Genomic DNA, 18,903 nt, shown 5'->3' with positions numbered 1-18,903 from the left:
CGAACAGGATGAATCCGACGGAGGTGGAATGGGCTTACCTCGAGGACTCCATTAGGGGCTATATGGAGGCCCTGGCTAAGCCGTACTCCGCCCTGCGTCGGCTTGGTTTCGCCACGAGACTGGTACTCCAGTTGGAGTACTGGGCTCCGCGGCTGCCGGTTCTGGGGTTGGAGGAGCTTCTCTTGGAGGCAGAGTGGGAACGCCAGACAGCTATGGCCATCATGGCTGGCGACCCTCTGCCTCCTAAACCGGATACTCCACGCTTCCGCCCCGCCAATCCAACCACCTCTGCATGTCCGTCTCCTGCCGTTGCCGCTGTCGCGGCCCCGAGCCTCCCGAGTCCGCCGCTGTCGCGGCGTCCGAGCCTCCGCCGGAGTTTCCCGCTGCCGGCGCGCAGCCGCCGGAGTTTCCCGCTGCCGGCGCGCAGCCGCCGGAGTTTCCCGCTGCCGGCGCGCAGCCGCCGGAGTTTCCCGCTGCCGGCGCGCAGCCGCCGGAGTTTCCCGCTGCCGCCACGATCTGCCCGTCTCCAGTCGCCACAGTTCCCGTGGTGATGGGGTTTCAGGGGGCTAGACTGAATCCCTGGTGGGGGACTCGTATGGCGATCTGCCCACCAGGTGTCGGGCCACGACGTCACCAGCGCTCTGAGCCGCCGGAGGTCCCGGCCCCTGGGCGCTGGCGTCACCCTCGCTCTGAGCCGCCGGAGGTCCCGGCCCCGGGGCATCGACGTCGCCGCCGCCCTCGACCACCGGAGTTTCCCGCGTCCGCTGCCGGTGAGCAGCCGCCGGAGTCCGCTGCCGGTGTGCAGCTCCCAGAGCTTCCTAGTGTCCCTCCAGAGTCCCCTAGTGTCCCTCCAGAGTCCCCTAGTGTCCCTCCAGAGTCCCCTAGTGTCCCTCCAGAGTCCCCTAGTGTCCTTCCGCCCGAGCTCCCAGCTCCCGCAGCAGCCGGCGCTCCGCCCGAGACTCCGCCAGGCCGTCCTGCCGGTCCCCCGGCTTCTGCTCCGCCCGAGCCCCAGTCTCCAGCGCCCGCAGCAGCCGGCGCTCCGCCAGAGCTCCCAGCGCCCGCAGCAGCCGGCGCTCCGCCAGAGCTCCCAGCGCCCGCAGCAGCCGGCGCTCCGCCAGAGCTCCCAGCGCCCGCAGCAGCCGGCGCTCCGCCAGAGCTCCCAGCGCCCGCAGCAGCCGGCGCTCCGCCAGAGCTCCCAGCGCCCGCAGCAGCCGGCGCTCCGCCAGAGCTCCCAGCGCCCGCAGCAGCCGGCGCTCCGCCAGAGCTCCCAGCGCCCGCAGCAGCCGGCGCTCCGCCAGAGCTCCCAGCGCCCGCAGCAGCCGGCGCTCCGCCAGAGCTCTCCGAGTCCGCTGCCGGTGCGCAGCTCCCCGGTGCTCCCCCTGAGACTCCAGCCGGCCGTCCTGCCGGTTCCCCGGCCTCTGCTCCGCCCGAGCTCCCAGCGCCCGCAGCAGCCGGCGCTCCGCCAGAGCTCTCCGAGTCCGCTGCCGGTGCGCAGCTCCCCGGTGCTCCCCCTGAGACTCCAGCCGGCCGTCCTGCCGGTTCCCCGGCCTCTGCTCCGCCCGAGCTCCCAGCGCCCGCAGCAGCCGGCGCTCCGCCAGAGCTCCCCGAGTCCGCTGCCGGTGCGCAGCTCCCCGGCGCTCCGCCGGAGACTCCGCCCGGCCGTCCTGCCGGCTCCCCGGCCTATGCTCCGCCCGAGCCCACGGCCTATGCTCCGCCCGAGCCCACGGCCTATGCTCCGCCCGAGCCCACGGCCTCTGCTCCGCCCGAACCCCAGTCTCCAGCGCCTGCAGCAGCCGGCGCTCCGACCGGCCCACCGCGGCTCAAGCTCCGCCTCCAGCGTCGCCGCCCACCGCGGCTCAAGCTCCGCCTCCTGCGTCGCCGCCCACCGCGGCTCAAGCTCCGCCTCCTGCGTCGCCGCCCACCGCGGCTCAAGCTCCGCCTCCAGCGTCGCCGCCCACCGCGGCTCAAGCTCCGCCTCCAGCGTCGCCGCCCACCGCGGCTCAAGCTCCGCCTCCTGCGTCGCCGCCCGCCGGACCTCCCACGAGAGGTCTACCTCCTGTGCCGTGGACGGCCCCCGGAAGGGTTTTTTTGTGTTTGGATTCCTGTTTGGACCTGGGTTTTGTTTTCTGGACTCTGGCCCTCCTACCGTCGCCCCTCCGCCCACCCTGTTGGGATCTGGTTTTGTTTTCTGGACTCTGGCCCTCCTACCGTCGCCCCTCCGCCCACCCTGTTGGGTTGTTTTTTGTTTTTTTCGTTGGACTTTTTCTGTTGGGCGCCTGGTAGTCGCCCCTTGAGGAGGGGTACTGTCATGATCCGTGTTTCTATGTGTTTATTTTCTAGTTTCTATGTGATCCTGTTCCCTGTTAGTCCTGTCTCTGCGTCTTTCCCCGTTGATTGTCTCCCAGGTGTGTCTCGTTCCCGTGATTGCCCCGTGTGTATTTAGTCTCCCCTGTTGTCTGTGTTCTTCGTCGGGTCCTTGTCAACTGAATGTCAATTGATCGTCTATTGATGTCACCTGTCTCCGTGCTGCCAGTTTCCTCGTGTTGTTCCCCGCTGTTCCTTGTCTTTGGAATTATTCATTAAACATATGATTTTCATCACATCCTGCGTCTCTCCTCACCTATCTCCACATCTCCTCCTGACAACTCTAAGTTAGTTAAATTCTGTGTGGGACGGCGGCGTCCCCTGCTAAAGGACGGCGGAGTCCTCTATGAAATAGTTAAATTCCGCAAAGGACGGCGGAGTCCTCTATAGTTAGTTAAATTACGCAAAGGCAGGTACAATAAAAGCAGTTAAGGTCCGCGGGAGGGCAGACTCCCCTAACTCTAAGTTAGTTAAATTCTGTGTGGGACGGCGGCGTCCCCTGCTAAAGGACGGCGGAGTCCTCTATGACATAGTTAAATTCCGCAAAGGACGGCGGAGTCCTCTATAGTTAGTTAAATTCCGCAAAGGACGGCGGAGTCCTCTATAGTTAGTTAAATTCCGCAAAGGACGGCGGAGTCCTCTATAGTTAGTTAAATTCCGCAAAGGACAACGGGAGTTTGTTTTTTTTAATTTTTATTTATTTTTTAAATTTCTCTCTTTCTCACTGTTTATTTCTGTTTTTATTTTAATTATGTAAAGCACTTTGAAATGCCTTGCTGCTGAAATGTGCTATACAAATAAAATTTGATTGATTGATTGATTGATTTATAAATGTTATCATATAGTCATTAATTTAACAACGTCATCAATAAGAGCAATGCAGCCAAACAGAAAAAAAACCTGTATATCACTGAAGTTATTTTGCAACAAATAGCTGCAACAATTCTGTGAGCAACCAAAGTAGCTTTTGTTTTGCCCTCTAAAACTTTGTATTTTTAAATTCAACTGCTGTTTCAAGTAAATGTTTTTTTCCTCTTTTTTTTTTTTTTTAAAGCAGCAGCTTTTTCATTAAACCACCAACTTTACTTTAGCGTAAGGAACCCAGGTGCATCTGGGGAAGCAGATGCTCCCAGAGCAGACATGCAGACTTCCTGGATTAATTTTCCCCCGCGCGCTTCTTATTTCTAAACGTTGAACGAAATCACAGTGAAGAGCGACCCAGTGGACCATTGAAGCTTCCAGATTTACGAGGCCAGCACTGAACGGTGAAGGTCTGGTAGTGAAAACACTGTCCGGAGGCGGCGGGCTGGGAGCCAGGGTGTTAGTTGACTTAAAACAACCTTTTGGTGTGGTACAACGGTGTCCCTTGATGAAAACGTCTGCACTGTCTTGTTATACAGCTTCTCTGATTTATGACGGCAATCTTCACGTCGCTGCGGAGCCAATGTAAAGCCATCAATCATTCGGTTTCTGAAGAAATCATTAATACTCCACAAACAGTGAGAGCTCGGGAGGAGAGCCGCGCTCTTCTGCTTATTTCTCCTGACCCCTGAAACGCAGAGCGACGTTCTGTTCGCTCGGTGTTGGGGGATCTGCGTTCAGTTTATGATTTGTGGCGCCTTTGGCTACGCAGGTTCAGCCACAAGCAAATAAGCCGTGTTTTCTCAAAATCAGCTCCTCTGAATGATCTCACTGAGTTAATGATAGGGGTTGAAGTGCAGTCAATGAGCTCTTCCTCTGCTCCATCCTCCGCTTGGATGCCGCAGATGATGGAGTGATGGGAAGTGGGCTGGTAATGGGGATGCGAGACCTGGCGCTGCTTCTTCTTGGCCTCAGCTGCACGGCGGCACGCAGCACTAAGAGACAGCAATTAAGCCGAGGCAAAGAGCGAAGCCGTACACGAAGGGAGCTCAGCTTGCGGCTCCTGTCTGGCCCACACAGACGCTCAGCACGGCCCTCAAACAGAGGCCCCTCTGGCTGCTTTTCTTCTCCGATCGTGTCTCCAAGAATTCAGTGACGTGAGCGTGGCAAGAGAGAAGTGTTTGTGTTTAGAGTCGCTGCTAATGATTTAAAATGTGCTGGGGAACCTATGTGTGCATCTGACGTTTGCTCTGTCTTTGCCAAGAGCCAAAGACTTGTTTAAGCGCCCTCTCATTTTGTGTCTAATGCTCGAAGCTATGGGTTTATGTAAACCTATGCCAGAGTTTAGAGGGCTTTTAGACCACCCCCAAACACGCAGACATATCCTGTCAGCACATGCCATGCATCATCTGTTGGACTCCTTTTAGGTGCATGTTCCTGTCCAAGGTTAAAGTGGGAGGCAGGCGAGATCAAAACAGCCACGGCAGGTAAAATATGGAGGCGAATCGTTTCACTTACCACACACTTTGACACAAAAATAAGTGCACACTCCTTGCTTTTCGGTTTAAAAGTGTCAGGCGCAATAAAGGGCTTGCAGTTTTATGCCTTGAACACAAGATGTTGCTCTTTAGCTTGACTTGTTGCAGGCAGGTTTCTAGGAGCAAATTTAACACGTGATAAAGGTTTTCTGGATTCTAGCCTGACAACGATCTGTTGGGAAAAAAATGCATCCGTGGACTGTTTGTTGAAACTGAGCATAAGGCAATTTGGAGCTTTGAGAGCCTCCAGTTTAAACTGATGCAAATCATGTATATTTATAATCTGAGCAGGCATAGCATTATGTCCACCTGCATAATGGTCTCTGTAATTTGTCTGTATTTTTTTACTGCCAGAACAGCAGTAAAAAGGGTTTGTGTCTGGCACCAAGATGTTGAAGCACCGCATCCTACGAGACCTGTAAGGTTTTGAAGTGAAGCCTAGTGGCCTAGTTTGTCCAGCACATCCCTCAGATGGTTGTTTGGGCTGAAATTTGAGGAATTCGGAGGCCAAGTCAGCACCTCGAGCTTGTTGTGTTCCTCAAAAACGTTTCTGAACACCTTTTGCTTCATGTTGGCCGTCTTTCAATCGCTGCTGAACGACACCTCAGCTCTCAGGAAATGTGGTTTTAATGGAAGGTTTTAGCCACATTTTACATTAAAGGAACATCCACAGGAACTAAAACACACCACCTTCTTCCATCAGTGCCACGTTCTCCCCGGGAAAGCAATGCGTGGGCGAACCAGGTGACGTAGTCTTCTTTTATTTCTCCAAACTTCAGTTCGGATGCTGACATACCCCTCTGGTTTGTGGAAATGCAGCCCTATGATTGGAAAACTGTGATGTAATCCCTTTTGTGGAAACATCCCCACAAAAGCAGATGCTCTGAATCGATTGTCCGGCGATCACAATTTGACCGTGGTTCTGCTCAAATCAGTCCTCTTGGTAATTTTTCCTGTTTTAAACTTTTGGTTACATAAAATGCATTCGAATTACAGTGTAATTTGTCATTTCAGTGAGTAGTCATTTGTTGAATGTCAACTTAAACTTTCTACACAAATATGATCTGCAGTAATGCACATACCTAGAGTGTGGATTGGTGGCTTCACCTCAATATCCAATCGATAAAAAGACATTGGCATCGGGTCTGATCACTTGAAGATGTTTTTTTGTGCCGATGAATTGCAGAATTCCTGCTCCTGTTGTCATACTGTATATTTACGTTTCTTACTCTGTCTGCATAGGTTATGTAACCAGTAAAGGTCTCTGTGGATATCCAAGAACAGTCCAGAGCTGCTGCTGTATGAAAACATATAAAAATCTACCGCTGGACAAACATCTCAGAGACGGAATAAAATGTAGCATCCTCTGTCTATGCGGTCATCCTCCCCGTTTCCTGTCGTTCACTTTTACTGCCACAGGCTGCTTCCTACGCAACGCTGCAATCACTTCGCTGGTTGGGAGTTCACTACAGTAGCATATTTAGACAGCTGTAAGCCTAAAGCTCTCGGGGAACACATGGTAAAGGATTTTTTTTATATGTGGGAGGAGGATAAAATGAGGGTTTAGCTGATCCACTGCAGCTCTTTTCCTGTGGGGTTACTATTCATTCATGCTTCAAATCGTTCCTTTCACTTTCGCCTTCCTCACCTGGACTCAACACCAGCCTGAGAGGAGGACATGTGAGGTTTCGCTCTTCAAGACTTCGCGATTGGTGATTTTTCTGTGTAAACTGTGGAGAAAAAAAAATAGAACTTGATTTACCTTTTCACAGTTTAACATAAAGTAGCGTGCGCGTGCCAAAAGTTTTGTGATGCAAAATGAAAGAGAATGTTGTGTTTCTTGGCGTGCAAAAGAGCGGAGCACATGCTGAAAACGAACACACGAGGGCTAAGGCTAGAGGAGAAATGTTACGACTTAAAGCCATTAACAAGCCTTGATTAAGCGTGAGAGAGACGACGTTACAATATCTGTGAGACGGGAAACACCAAACGGCTTAGTAAAGATAGGAAAAAGGAATATTTAACAAAAATACCTCTAAGAGCTCTCTGTGTGCATTTTGCAGAGGTTACGTGTTTAGATGCGACACTTTCCTATTTTCACAAAACAAATAAGTGTGATGGTGAAATTTTGAAGCTGCATGTGACTTTTTTTTTTTAGCATTGTAATAACTTTTTTTGTTTTATGCGTGAGAAATTGAAATAAGTTCTTTAAATTAGGAGTTTACTATGTTTGTGAAATTACTTTTTTTTCTTTCTTTCAAATTTTAGCAATTAGGATCATTGGCACAGTTAATGCACAAGTGAGATGCACATTTGCTTTCTATAAATTCCACATTTACCCAGGACATTTTATCAACATGTTGTAATCTAGTAGCAATGACCAAAAAACACAGAAGTTTCATTTCACTCGGCATGACCAGTGCAGTGAACGTCTGACATCTAGGAACCTCTGCTAGGAATCTTGGTTTCACTTTTGACAGCTCTTTAAAGTTAGATAAACAAGTTAGTTCTGTCATTAAAGCGAGTTTCTGCCACCTTCGGCTTTTAGCAAAAGTTAAATCTTACTTCTGTTTTAAGGACTTTGAAGGACTTATCCATGCCTTCATAACAACTCGTCTGGATTACTGCAACTCTTTATATAGAGGGATGGATAAATCACAGATTCAGCGACTTCAAATGATCCAGAACGCAGCAGCACGGCTTCTCACAGGAACCAGGAAGCATGACCATATAAGGCCAACTCTGGCATCTTTACACTGACTGCCGGTCTTTTATCGAATAGATTTTAAGATTCTTTTGTTAACTTATAAAGTTTTAAATGGGTTAGCCCCCCCCCCCTTATCTTCGGTACCTTTTAAATTTCCGGTCTGTGTCCAGAACTTTACGATCAAATAATCAGTTATTACTGACAGTTCCTCGGACTCAACTAAGAGGAAAGGAGGTCGAGCTTTTTCTGTTGCTGCTCCTGTTTTATGGAATAACTTACCTTTCCAGATTAGATCTGTCCACAGCGTGGATCATTTTAAATCGCTTCTTAAAACTCATTTTTACTCTTTGGCATTTAATTGATGTTTTGTTTTGTGCTCTGTTTTGTCATTTGTGTTATCGTTCTTGTACAGCACTTTGGTGCAATTTTATACCTCTTTTAAAGTGCTATAATGTGCCTGCCTCCCGTTGTGATTATTCACAATAAAATCTAGAATCTCACAGGACTCGCTGTTGACAAGCAGGAAAAGCTGCAGACTGATTTCAGATTTCATAAACATGACAGGACTTTCAGAAGTCCCTTCATCTTTTCACCTCTCGACACGCTTTCAGAAACATACGCAGCAAGGTCAGAAATGTATATTTTCAGCCTTAGATGTCATTTACTTTTTAAGTCACAAAGTGATTTGATTTAAACTGAATAAATGTCCCATTTACTGTTAGCATTCGGTGGTACGTCAACATAACTGTATGACCTAAGGCAGCAAAATCAGCTGTTTTCTTTCACCATTAGCTCAGCGATCTCAGTTTGAAAGCTTTGAAAGAAAAAAAATAATCATATTTTATTTAAGCGTTGCTTGTCATGAGGCCTTGGTTAAAAGCTACATGCGCCCTACTGGCCATGTTCTCTTGACGTACTGTGTGTTATGTGCCGGTGGATTTGATAAAAACGGGTTCAGGGGTTCAGCTTTAGTCACAGTAGAAAGCTGAAATGCTGTCAAGTCATTATGAAAAGAGAAAACATTACTTATTGATGTATCAAGAAGAACTTAAGGGGAAAACTGATGCGTATGGGGTTGGTTCCATTTATTCCAAGTCTCATTTACATTGTTGTCTCCTTGGGTTACATGTGGTTAACAAAGAGTGACCTCAGTTGATAACAATTTGAGCATTTACTGTAGTGAATACATCTACTTTTTCACTTTGTGGTCTTTCTGTGGAAGTTTATTTTATTTAAGCTGTATTAGTCCTATAAAAAAAAACATTGAGGTTTTTAAACACTTTAATCATCTTACTGTTCTGCTGCTCAGTAATTTTACCTTAAAGTTGTTTAAACTGTAATGTGCATTGGCACAAATTAAAGTTTTTTTGTTTCATTTTTCCCCCTGCAGGTTTCTTTTGGATTTTGCTTAAATATGGATGCGTTTTGAACATTGTGGAAATACTGAAGCTGAAGTTTTGATCCCTTTTCCATGCAAGCTCCATTAGATGATTGAGGGTTTTCTTTCAAACAGCCTGTTTCGAAAATTGCCAAAAAAACATTTAGATGGGGCTTAAATGTAGGCTTTGACTAATCCCTAATCATACTTTTGGGCATGGTTATGGTCATTCTTTTCCATTTCGAGCCATTCCTCGATGGATTTGCGCTCAGGCTCATGTATAGACAAACTGCCTCTGATTCAACTTTCACTTTGGAAAAGACTGACATGCAATATATTGGAAGACTCCCTGATAGAATGCAGACTTCGTGATCACAACCAGGGAATCAAAGTATTTGCATAACACATTTTATGCAACACAAGTCAGCCAAAGTGCTGCACACATTAAAATATACTTTATATGTTTTTGAATAAATACATTTCGCTCTAAAAAATATTCATCCTCCTTGAGCTTTTTCGCATTTTTGCCATATTGTTTCTACAGTCTCAAGTGTTTTTGTCAGATTTTTGTGTGAGAGGAACAGAGATGAATATTTATTTTTTTACAAATAAAATGTGAAAAATGTTGGTCATAGATGGGAACCAAAATCTATGCAAGTTAGCTTCACCGAGCAAGAAAAGCTAGCTTGTTTTAGCCAGAAATGTAACACTGGAATGTTTCTGTGCGCATGTAAAAGATTTGTACGTCTACAGCTCACGTAGGAACCTGAAACAATGCAGCCGAGGACAATTTATTTCTACTTTAATAGTTTCCATATCTGTCGGTCAGATGCAGGTCATAATAAGGGACTGATGAACACAAGCTTCTTTCAGACTCTGTGTAATTGCATCATTATTTAACAAAGTGGAAAATGTCAGTTTTCAGAGGACGCTGCGTAGCTTAAAACCTCCACCGTCCACCTTTTATCATATTGCTCTCACTTTCTGTGATCATCTCGGAGCCAAAGGCAACACACACTGCAGATTTATAAAATGGGAAACACATGTTATTGGTGTGACTTTATTTTTAGGGTTACAAACTGAAACCGTAGCTGCGTGAAGCCTGTACGGGGATCAGGCACGTCTATTCTGCTGCTACAGAAAAGCTCAGTGTGTGAAAACTCTCCACTCGGGACAATATGAGCAGTGAGCCTCTGACACAAACCAGGTGCCTTTTCATGTGGAGGTGCGTCTCTGTGTCTGTGGTTGGATCGTTGTCTCATTTTGCAATCATAGAAGAAGTTAACAAGAGAGCCAGTTACACGTCTGCAAATCATCAAGTCTGGATTTCAGCTTTGAACATCACTTTTTTCTTCTTTTTTTTTTAGCACCACGAGGCCGTTAATTAATCTTAATAACATGGCTCTTGGTGAAGTGTTATTTCAACTCAGATCAGGGTTTTAATTTAATTTAATTTATCCACCTAGATTTTCAAACTTATAGGGATATGTATAACTTATTTTCACACTCTGTGTTTTCTAAGTTCATATATACATGACCTATTGCAGGTGTTCATTTTTAAGAATTGTATTATTTTTTTCAATTACTGCATGCAATTTCTTTTAATATAATGTGATAATTTTTAAGATGGCTTTTTATAAAGAAATTTTAAATGGTTTAGTGTTAACCAAGGCATACATAAGCAAATCAAACTGACGCAAAATAAAATAACATTTAAGTTTTTTATTTTTTTAAGAAATGAGTTATTCTTCAAAGTTTTATTTACAATGTAAACACATCCAACTCCCAACTTCCAATTAATAATAGCGAGAAAAAGAAAATCTGTAATCATTTTCTGAGTACATACGTTTCAAATTTTGGATTAATTTAAATAATTTAATAAACTCATTAAGGTACTTGTTAGGGGTTTGCGAATGTTTTTGTCAAAATGAGCCACGTTCCTTTGAAGTTTCACGCTTGCAAAACGGATTCTCATTCATTCGTATTTTTGGTTCTCTAAAAAGAAAAAAAAAACTTAGTCTAAGACTAAGTCTAAGGCTAAATTGTCAATTTCTTTTTTTGTTGTTAATTTTAGTGACAGATAAAAATGAGGAAATTATAAAGCTCATTGTGGAAAAAGAAAATAAATAAAGCATTCATGTAAGTCGAGCCTCTAATTTATTGAGCGCCACACATGGAAACCAACACGTTACCGTCTCTGACAGGAGGAACTTCGCCGAGAAGACGGATGACGAGAGCAGGACACACGTCACATGCGAACAAGTCCCGATGGAGCAGTGATGCCTTCCTGTAGTCTCACAGGAAGCACCAAACACACATGTGTTCTTCTAAAGGGGATCTAGTGTTTTCTGTCCTTTTTTATTATTATTATTTAAGCAGTTCATTTCTGAACATGTCTCTTAATTTTTTAAAATTGTAAACTTGAGAGCGGGCCTAAACACAACTGCTGGGAACTGATGTACATTTCTTAATCTATTGTTAGCCATACACTGTGAACACGTTATATAGTTTTAAGTGTTTACATGGGAAAATGTTGCTGTAACATCAAAAAGTAAAATAAGAATAAAGCAAATTGGAAGACTCGATTAAGAAGGAGGTCACCGAGTTGTATCAATGAATATACTTTATAATATTTGTGATAAAATGCATATCAGAAATGTTGTAACGAGCCAAAATGAACAAATACATGCGTAAATATTCACTAAAATGCAAAATAACACATAAAGGATTTTATTGCCCACTAAACAGCAGAATATAACATATTCTACCTGAACTTATTGAGAATTTTCAATCGTATTGGTAATGTTTTCATTGTAAATTCATCCTTTAACTCTTTTGGAGAAGAAAAAAAAATGTTTTATTGATCTTTTAATTGTGCTGAAATTCCCAAATAGTTTGGGGATTTTCCTGAAAAGGAGATGCAATAGCCTGAAAGTCTAAAGATGATGTGAACTGGAAATGTTTCTATAAAAGGTTTCCCTTTCTATGCAATTTTCCAACATCACATGCTTTGGCAACCAAATTCAGCTTGTTGTTTGTTTCCAGTGACTCTCTAGCAAGGTGATAGAGGAATCTGAACTGTATTTTAAGTCCCAGAAACACCAAATATCTCAAAGGACCTCAAGCTATTCAAACAGTCACAAAACATCTCGTATTTGTTCCCAGAGAGCATGTTCTGTACCGATTTCCAAAACAGCGTAAACTCTTCACAGAAGCTTTATTTCCAGATGACAAGGCAGCAGTGTGGTCTGTTCGTTGAAGCACAAGGGATTCATTTGGTCCTGGCTTGTCCATAAATAAGTTATGCTGCTGCTTTGTGTGCATCCAGATCTGAATGTAGGACCCAGATTTTTTAAATTTTTTTTCCCCTTGCAGCCCACCATGGAGGTCCAGAACAACCGACTCCAGCCACTTTACGTGCCTAATTTATACCCCTCCCTTCCTCTTTAAAAAAGGTCAGAGTTGCGCTGATGGGTGAGTGAAGGGGTGTGGAGTATGTGGGATTGGGATCAGGTGTGGTGGAGTTCCTGCAGCAGTGAAACCCTGACGGGTCAGCCTGAGCGTTCACAGGAAAAGCTGCTAAAACATTTGCTGATGGGGGGATGGGGGGAGAAAGCTCAGTGCTGAGAACATGTAAGCGGCGGTTTGAGGAAGCAGTAAATGTCACTGCTGATTCTTAATTACGTGGCGTTTCCCCGCTCTGCTCTGCACTGCGGAGGATGGTGGAGCTGTAGGGAAATACTCAGGTGGGAGCACATTGTGGTTACTGGCTTTCTCATTATGTCACTATAAAGAGTTCAAACATTTATTGTAAAATATTACCCTGTAATTATTGTGCCGGACAATTTTACAGAAGACGTGTTGCGTTCTTTCTGCTGATTATCGATGCATCTTCTTGTAGAATTGGCTGAACATGTTTAAAGATTTTAAATTGATTGTCAGGCCTGTATTTTTTCCAGAAGTTTAGGTTTTTTTTAAAGTTCACACAGCAGATGTGTGAACTTTTGAACCAAGATTTTGAGATTTTTTATTTTTTTTGTGAGAATTTTCTCGAAATCCATCAGAGATGCATATTTCCATCACCCACTCAGCAACTTGTTTCTCCAGCTGTAGAGTGCTGTTTACACTTCAAAGGGGCAAATCAACTATTTTCTACCAAAGCAGAAGCTCTTATGAGATCACCCTTTGCTGGTCTGCACACCAACTTTATTCTGATGAGTTGACATTTCTTTCCCTCTTCTTCTATTGTGCAACTCCACACAAACCATGTTTTATTCGTCTATTGACAGCGGTACCTACTGATTGATTGATTTTTTTTTTTTTTTTTTGATGCAGTAAGTTCTTTTCATGAACTGTGGAAATAAATTGTCACGGTTTCAACAGGTAGTTTAATCCAGGTGTATTCCATTATCCAAATTAGACTCTTTTCGCATTTATTTTGATCCAGTTGACTCATAAAACGGCACATTCTGAATCCAAGCACCTCCATGTGACCTCCTGCTGGTAGATAATGTTTATTGCGCTTATATAACCAAATTTCCTTTCAGTGCGCTGTGAGTGAAAACACAGAGAAATACTTTATTGGCTGCCAAAGGAAGTACAAAATGTACAGCAGGTACTCGCAAACGGTCCATATGAAATATCCTCACCACTGCATTACCAAAAGAAGTCGAGTATAAAACAACCAGAACAACAAACGCAAGAAAGAGGGAAGGGGTTAACTGACCGGCAGTAACAAGGTTCAATCTTTCCCCTTTTTTTTTTTTTACAAGCGACTTTTGGCTTGGAAATGCGTTTTACGCTGTTGACTCAGACTGCAGTTATTTCAAAGTAATGTCACGGGATAAAAGTCCAGAGAAAGTATGTGTTCATTTTTGTTTGGAAGTGGTCATGGTGTCAAGTCGGGACACCGGTATGGAAGACTCCAGGCTTGTTCTGCAGTAACTCTGACAGTGCTTGGCTGTCCATGCTCTGTCCGGGTGATTTGGTGGGAAACTCTGGAGTGGCTGGAGAAGAGTCCTCTGAGGTGGTTTGGGCATCTATTCAGGATGTAAGCATGCCTTTGGAAGTTGTTCAGGCGTATCGCAGTGGGAACAGAAGTCAGCGTTGACCCAAAACTGACCAGAGCGACTATAAATTTGTTCGTTGTTTCTTGAAGCCGTCTCGAAATGCCTTTCGCCGTTTGTTCCATCTGGACGAACGGATGAATGATGAATGGGCAGCTGGGTTTGAAGATGGACGGATGAACCGATAAACAAACATGTGAAAGGGATGAATTTATGAACTGACACGTTGGCTGATTTACTGATTGATTCCTTAGTCGATGAAGAGATGGATACAAACTTACATTTATTCTCTACGCTATAAAATGAAATTTTCTGTCTTTATCTTTTTATTTGTTTGGCAAAAAATCCAACTTGCCTAATACTTTGGTTTATAATCTGTAAAACTAGCTTCTTTCCTCAGAGGTGTCCTTTGTGTTGGGAATCTGCCTATATCTGTTTTAGGATTAATTTACCTTTCAGCAAACTACTCCATGTTGCATATTCGTTGGCCGCAGTTTATTTATCGGTTGATGTTTAAGCCAATGTCAGCCATCCAGCATTAGCTAATGAGTTGTTCCAGAGCAGTGCCTTATGCGCTCAAGAAGTGAATCATTTAATCTTCGTCTGCACTTTAAATGTTCAGGGACCTATGTCCAGGTAGAATAAATGTCTCCACTGCAACACCGACAAAGTTAAATAAGATCTCGACTTCGTCCGTAACGGCCACGCTGGGATATCGGTCTTTCCCCTGAGCAGATCGTTTTCCTCGTACGTGTAGCGCTATTTGTCCTCCCGCCCACAAATTAGTAAAGGAAATGTTCCCATCACTTGCGATCCAACAGAGCACCCCTCATAAACAATGAGGATGAAGAATAATAAAAGGAAACATCTGCTTTATAGGGGTGCGGAGGAGGTGAAGGCTAAAAGTTAGATCCTAGAAACAGTGATGAACAGAGGAAATGTTTTCACGTTTTTCTTTTTTAAATCTAACTTTTTGCCTCTTCTGTCAGTGCTGGAATTGTTTCTGGCTGACTGTCACAGAAGTACATCTAACTTTTAATCCTTTTTCTTTTTTTGGTCGAGGAGAGGAAATGTGGTTGGTTTTCAGCTGCAACTCGTAAAATCCTTGTCCTGGTAAAACATTTTATACTGCGACCCGGCGGGTTTTTTTTAAACGGCGACTTTGGCGTAAATCAAGACGAGAACACATGTAGGTCTCGTATAGTATGCGCGGGTGGTGAGAGGCTAACGTTTATCCCGCTTGAATCATTTAAATCTCTCCGTGGGAGCCAATGTTTCGGGCTCTTGAGTGCACCTCAACGCCGGTCGTCAGTAACTTTAGCTTCATTTGTCTCTCTTTCTGAGAACTCTGAGACTGTTAACTCGGGTCGTGACCTCATAATGTGGAGACCTTTTAATTTGACCCTTCTTTAACGTACGGAGGAGAAGACGAGGGAGTCGGCCAAACCTCTGCTGCGTGGAAAGCAAACCTGGGAGAACTAAGAAACATTAAGCCAGAGAGAGTTTCTCTGCCACGATGAGTGATGTTTGACGTTGCCTTGTTTTCCAAGCTTTTATGATGGATTGGGTTCCTTCTTTTGTGCAAAACGTTGAATGTTTAGTGTATGGATTTCTACTCTGTTCTCTAAATAAAAATCAAAAGCTAAGTTTTGTGTAGCTACTTGAATTTAGTTGTACTTCTCCGTTTAATGGCTTTCCAAGCATCCTGCTCTCTCTTCCATCACTGCGTCTATTGACATTTTTTTGCTCTTCCTATTCTTCATCTCTCATTACTCAAGTTGTACTTTTCATCAATCCATTCAAATCGTGTCAAAAGAAAATCATAATATTAATTTAATGCCACTGTCTTCAAACCAAGCATCATAGCATTTCTCACCAGCTATTTATCCAGCTGTCTCTTCTTTGGCACAGATATCTTATCTTATCTGTCAATCATACCCCACGCCTCACCACTATATGCTTGTATACGCTCTGCTGCGCCACCCTACACTTTATTTCCTAACACGGTACCAGTGTTTCTTGGTACTATATGAAATGCTTTTTCAAGACCCACACAGATGCATAGAAACATTCACATATACACTGGAAGTCCATGGACCTCGTTAGGCAGGATTTTCTTCCATCTGCTCTCCTTTCGCTCAAATTGGATTTATTTGTACGTGTCCTTTTTGTGTTGGTGGATGTTTTAAGCTGCTTTTTTTACTTCCTGTGAATTTGATATTATTTGCAGTACTGCATATTTTACAGAAATGGACAGATTTGAATTAAAAGCACTTTAGAAGTGCAGCTAAATGGATTGTTTGGATCAAAATTACGAAAAATTGACAAAGCTTCCCAGTTATAGCATTACACTGTCACTCAAGGTTTTGTTTTTAAAGCTTAATTAAAGCCTAAATTTGCATTTTATTTGTTCTACATCTTGGCATACTACTTTATTTTCAGCTTCGAGATTCTGAAAAGCATAATGCGTATATATGACTGACTTCTGCCCACACTTTTCCAACCTTCTTCAAAGATCTTGCATGAAATAATCTAGCAGTAAAGATTTTATTATCTTCATAATATTCTTACTTTTTCCTAATTCAATAAAACTTTAGTAAAAACATCATTATGAAAGTGTTCTTAAGCTTCCTTTGGAAATCAGTTTGCAGTTTCTTACATTCACAAACTTCACAAACAAAACTGCTGATGTTTATGGAAGATTGAATTCTTCTAAAATTACTGAAAATGTCTTTATGTCTTAGTATTCCTGCTGACATGAAGGCAGTCTACAAGCAGAGCTTGTGCTGGCTTAGCCTCCTGTTACGGCCAGTGGCCTTGTGTATGTTTTCTTTTCCTTTTTTTGTATATCTGCAGCTTCTAATCAAGTTGACTCCACTTGGAAGTGGATGCAGCCCTGTCTTCCTGTGCCACTCCCTGAGGCCTACAGCGATTGGCTCACCAATTGCCAGCTCCACCAATCCCTGAAGAGGCTTCCCTTTTAAAAACCAAGGACTTCCTGGGAGAAGGCGTGGCTGATCCTTTGTTCAGACAGCTTGCCACTTTGTTGGGTGTTTGTTTTTTTTTGACTGCTATAAACTTGATTGCTCTAGCTTTAGTTAGCTCTGACAGCTTTTGAAAGCTTGCGTAACTCGCTTTGGCCCTGTGGGGGATTTTTGTATCTCGGCTACAGATTTGTAGTTTGTTTTTGTTTAACCTGTACTGAAAGTCCATTTTTGGTTGGTCAAGATTTACAACTCTGATCGTTTTGTGGATTTTGTTTTATTTAGTACATTTTTGTTGTAAGTCCCTGCATTTTGATTATTGTTAATTTTTACCTTTTTATTTTTTGTCAAAACCCAAACAATAAACCTGTTAATTGTTAAACCTTACCACCTTGGTTTCTTTAATGTTACTTCCCTTTCCCCTGGCCGAGCCGGGTCGTAACACTCCTACAAATGCTCAGGTCATTCATCACGTGGAACAAGCTGTTCTTACTGTAGTAAGCACCATTTTTAGGTGGTCAGGGGTAGGACGACTGTAAAGCTGCCATCCATCTTAAAGAGTTACTCACAAATTGTTCAGCAAACAAAGAGTCATCATGAGGAGGTTCGGTATCAGATTAATTAATCCGAAATGCTTTAAAAAAGAATACATGCAATCATTACTGCACCTGTGCTTCATATTGATGATGTCAGGATACAATAATTAGTTGTTTTTTTTACATAAATATGTAAAACTTATGCTTTGGATTTTTCATTTTATGACCAGTCTCACCATTTAGAAAGAAAACTTTAAATTTCTTCCACCAGGAAATTGTGCATCTCACATAACGAGCATGAAGAAACAAAGAAGTTAAAGGTCGAGCTTGATACAGTTAACATCCAGAAACTGGGACGTCTATTAAAAAGCATTTTATTTTTCAATTGCAGATGTTGTTTACCATCACTTTGTCAATTAATAACAAAGGCACAAGATTAACAATGACCACAAACTACAAGTTTAGCCACACTTACTTTTTAGGGCAAATTTAAGCCACTGTAAATTAGAGTAAACATATTGTTAGTTGATGTCAAATTAAAGAGAGATTCTGGCTAAAATGTATTTTTATTTGTTGTCCATCTACCTACTTTCTGGTATCTCCTGGTTTCTCAGTTTCTGTTCTTTTTCTTTATGATTGATAAGAGAAAGACCCAAACTAAAACAATTGCAAAACAAAGTTATCTGCTTAAACACTGGAGCGTCTGTCTTCGAACGATTATTTCCACAGTCATCCCACACCTCCTGCATACTTCCCTTCCTTACGCCATATCTTTAACTTCCTGGAGCAAAATAACTCCAGATTATATTGTGTATTTTGTTTTCTCACCTCATCTTCTTCACAGATTATTGTTTGAACCGACTAAAGTCGCTGCCAGAAGCGCTGCGGCGGAGAAGCGGTGTCAGTCAAACACATTAATTTCCTCCCCGTGTGTTTGGTTTTTGCGATCGGGGACCATACATCACCTATCCCTCGGTTTATTTTCAGTAGTCGCACGTATGCAGATAGGAGAAGGATTTCCTGCAAAAGTAAACATCAGAAGCTTATGGATTAAGTCAGTGGGAGGGGGTGTGACCTCGGTGTTGACCTGAGAAAATGGGCTTAACACCAACGTTAAGTGGCGAGTAAAGTGTGTGTTTTAGATACCTTTCCTAATGGCACAATTTGCATATGACCCCTCCGTTTTATCATTCTAACAGAGTAAGCCTTGTACCTGCTGTGTGTATGGCTGGATAAAAAAAAAAAAAAAAGTGTGCGTGTGCGCATCGGTTAAGCTGTTCGGCTCAACGTAGTGATTACGGTCTCCCACTGTTTGCTTTGCAGTGCCACACAATCCACACAGCCTTAATTGATTAAAACTATGCGGTGCTTTATTTGGGATTCCTGATTTGGAACGTTTTTATTGTGTTTGGACCGTTGCGGGTAGAAGGCCCCCCGTTAAATCTCGCTACCTTGTAAGGAGCACCAGT

The 18,903-nt window shown here is 43.7% G+C and overlaps 1 protein-coding gene across 4 annotated transcripts in view; it reads left to right on the top strand.

Annotated features, from left to right (window-relative positions):
* Window positions 1–18,903, top strand: part of adamtsl3 (ADAMTS-like 3) — a 126,764-nt gene that overhangs the window by 67,181 nt on the left and 40,680 nt on the right. The window lies entirely within an intron of this gene.

The sequence above is a fragment of the Poecilia reticulata genome, chromosome 18 (genome assembly GCF_904066995.2).
Source record: "Poecilia reticulata chromosome 18, P_reticulata-male-v2, whole genome shotgun sequence".
NCBI classification, from domain to species: Eukaryota; Metazoa; Chordata; class Actinopteri; order Cyprinodontiformes; family Poeciliidae; genus Poecilia; species Poecilia reticulata.
The sequence above is the reverse complement of the archived record's forward strand: the minus strand, read 5'-3'. Positions and strand labels throughout refer to the sequence as shown.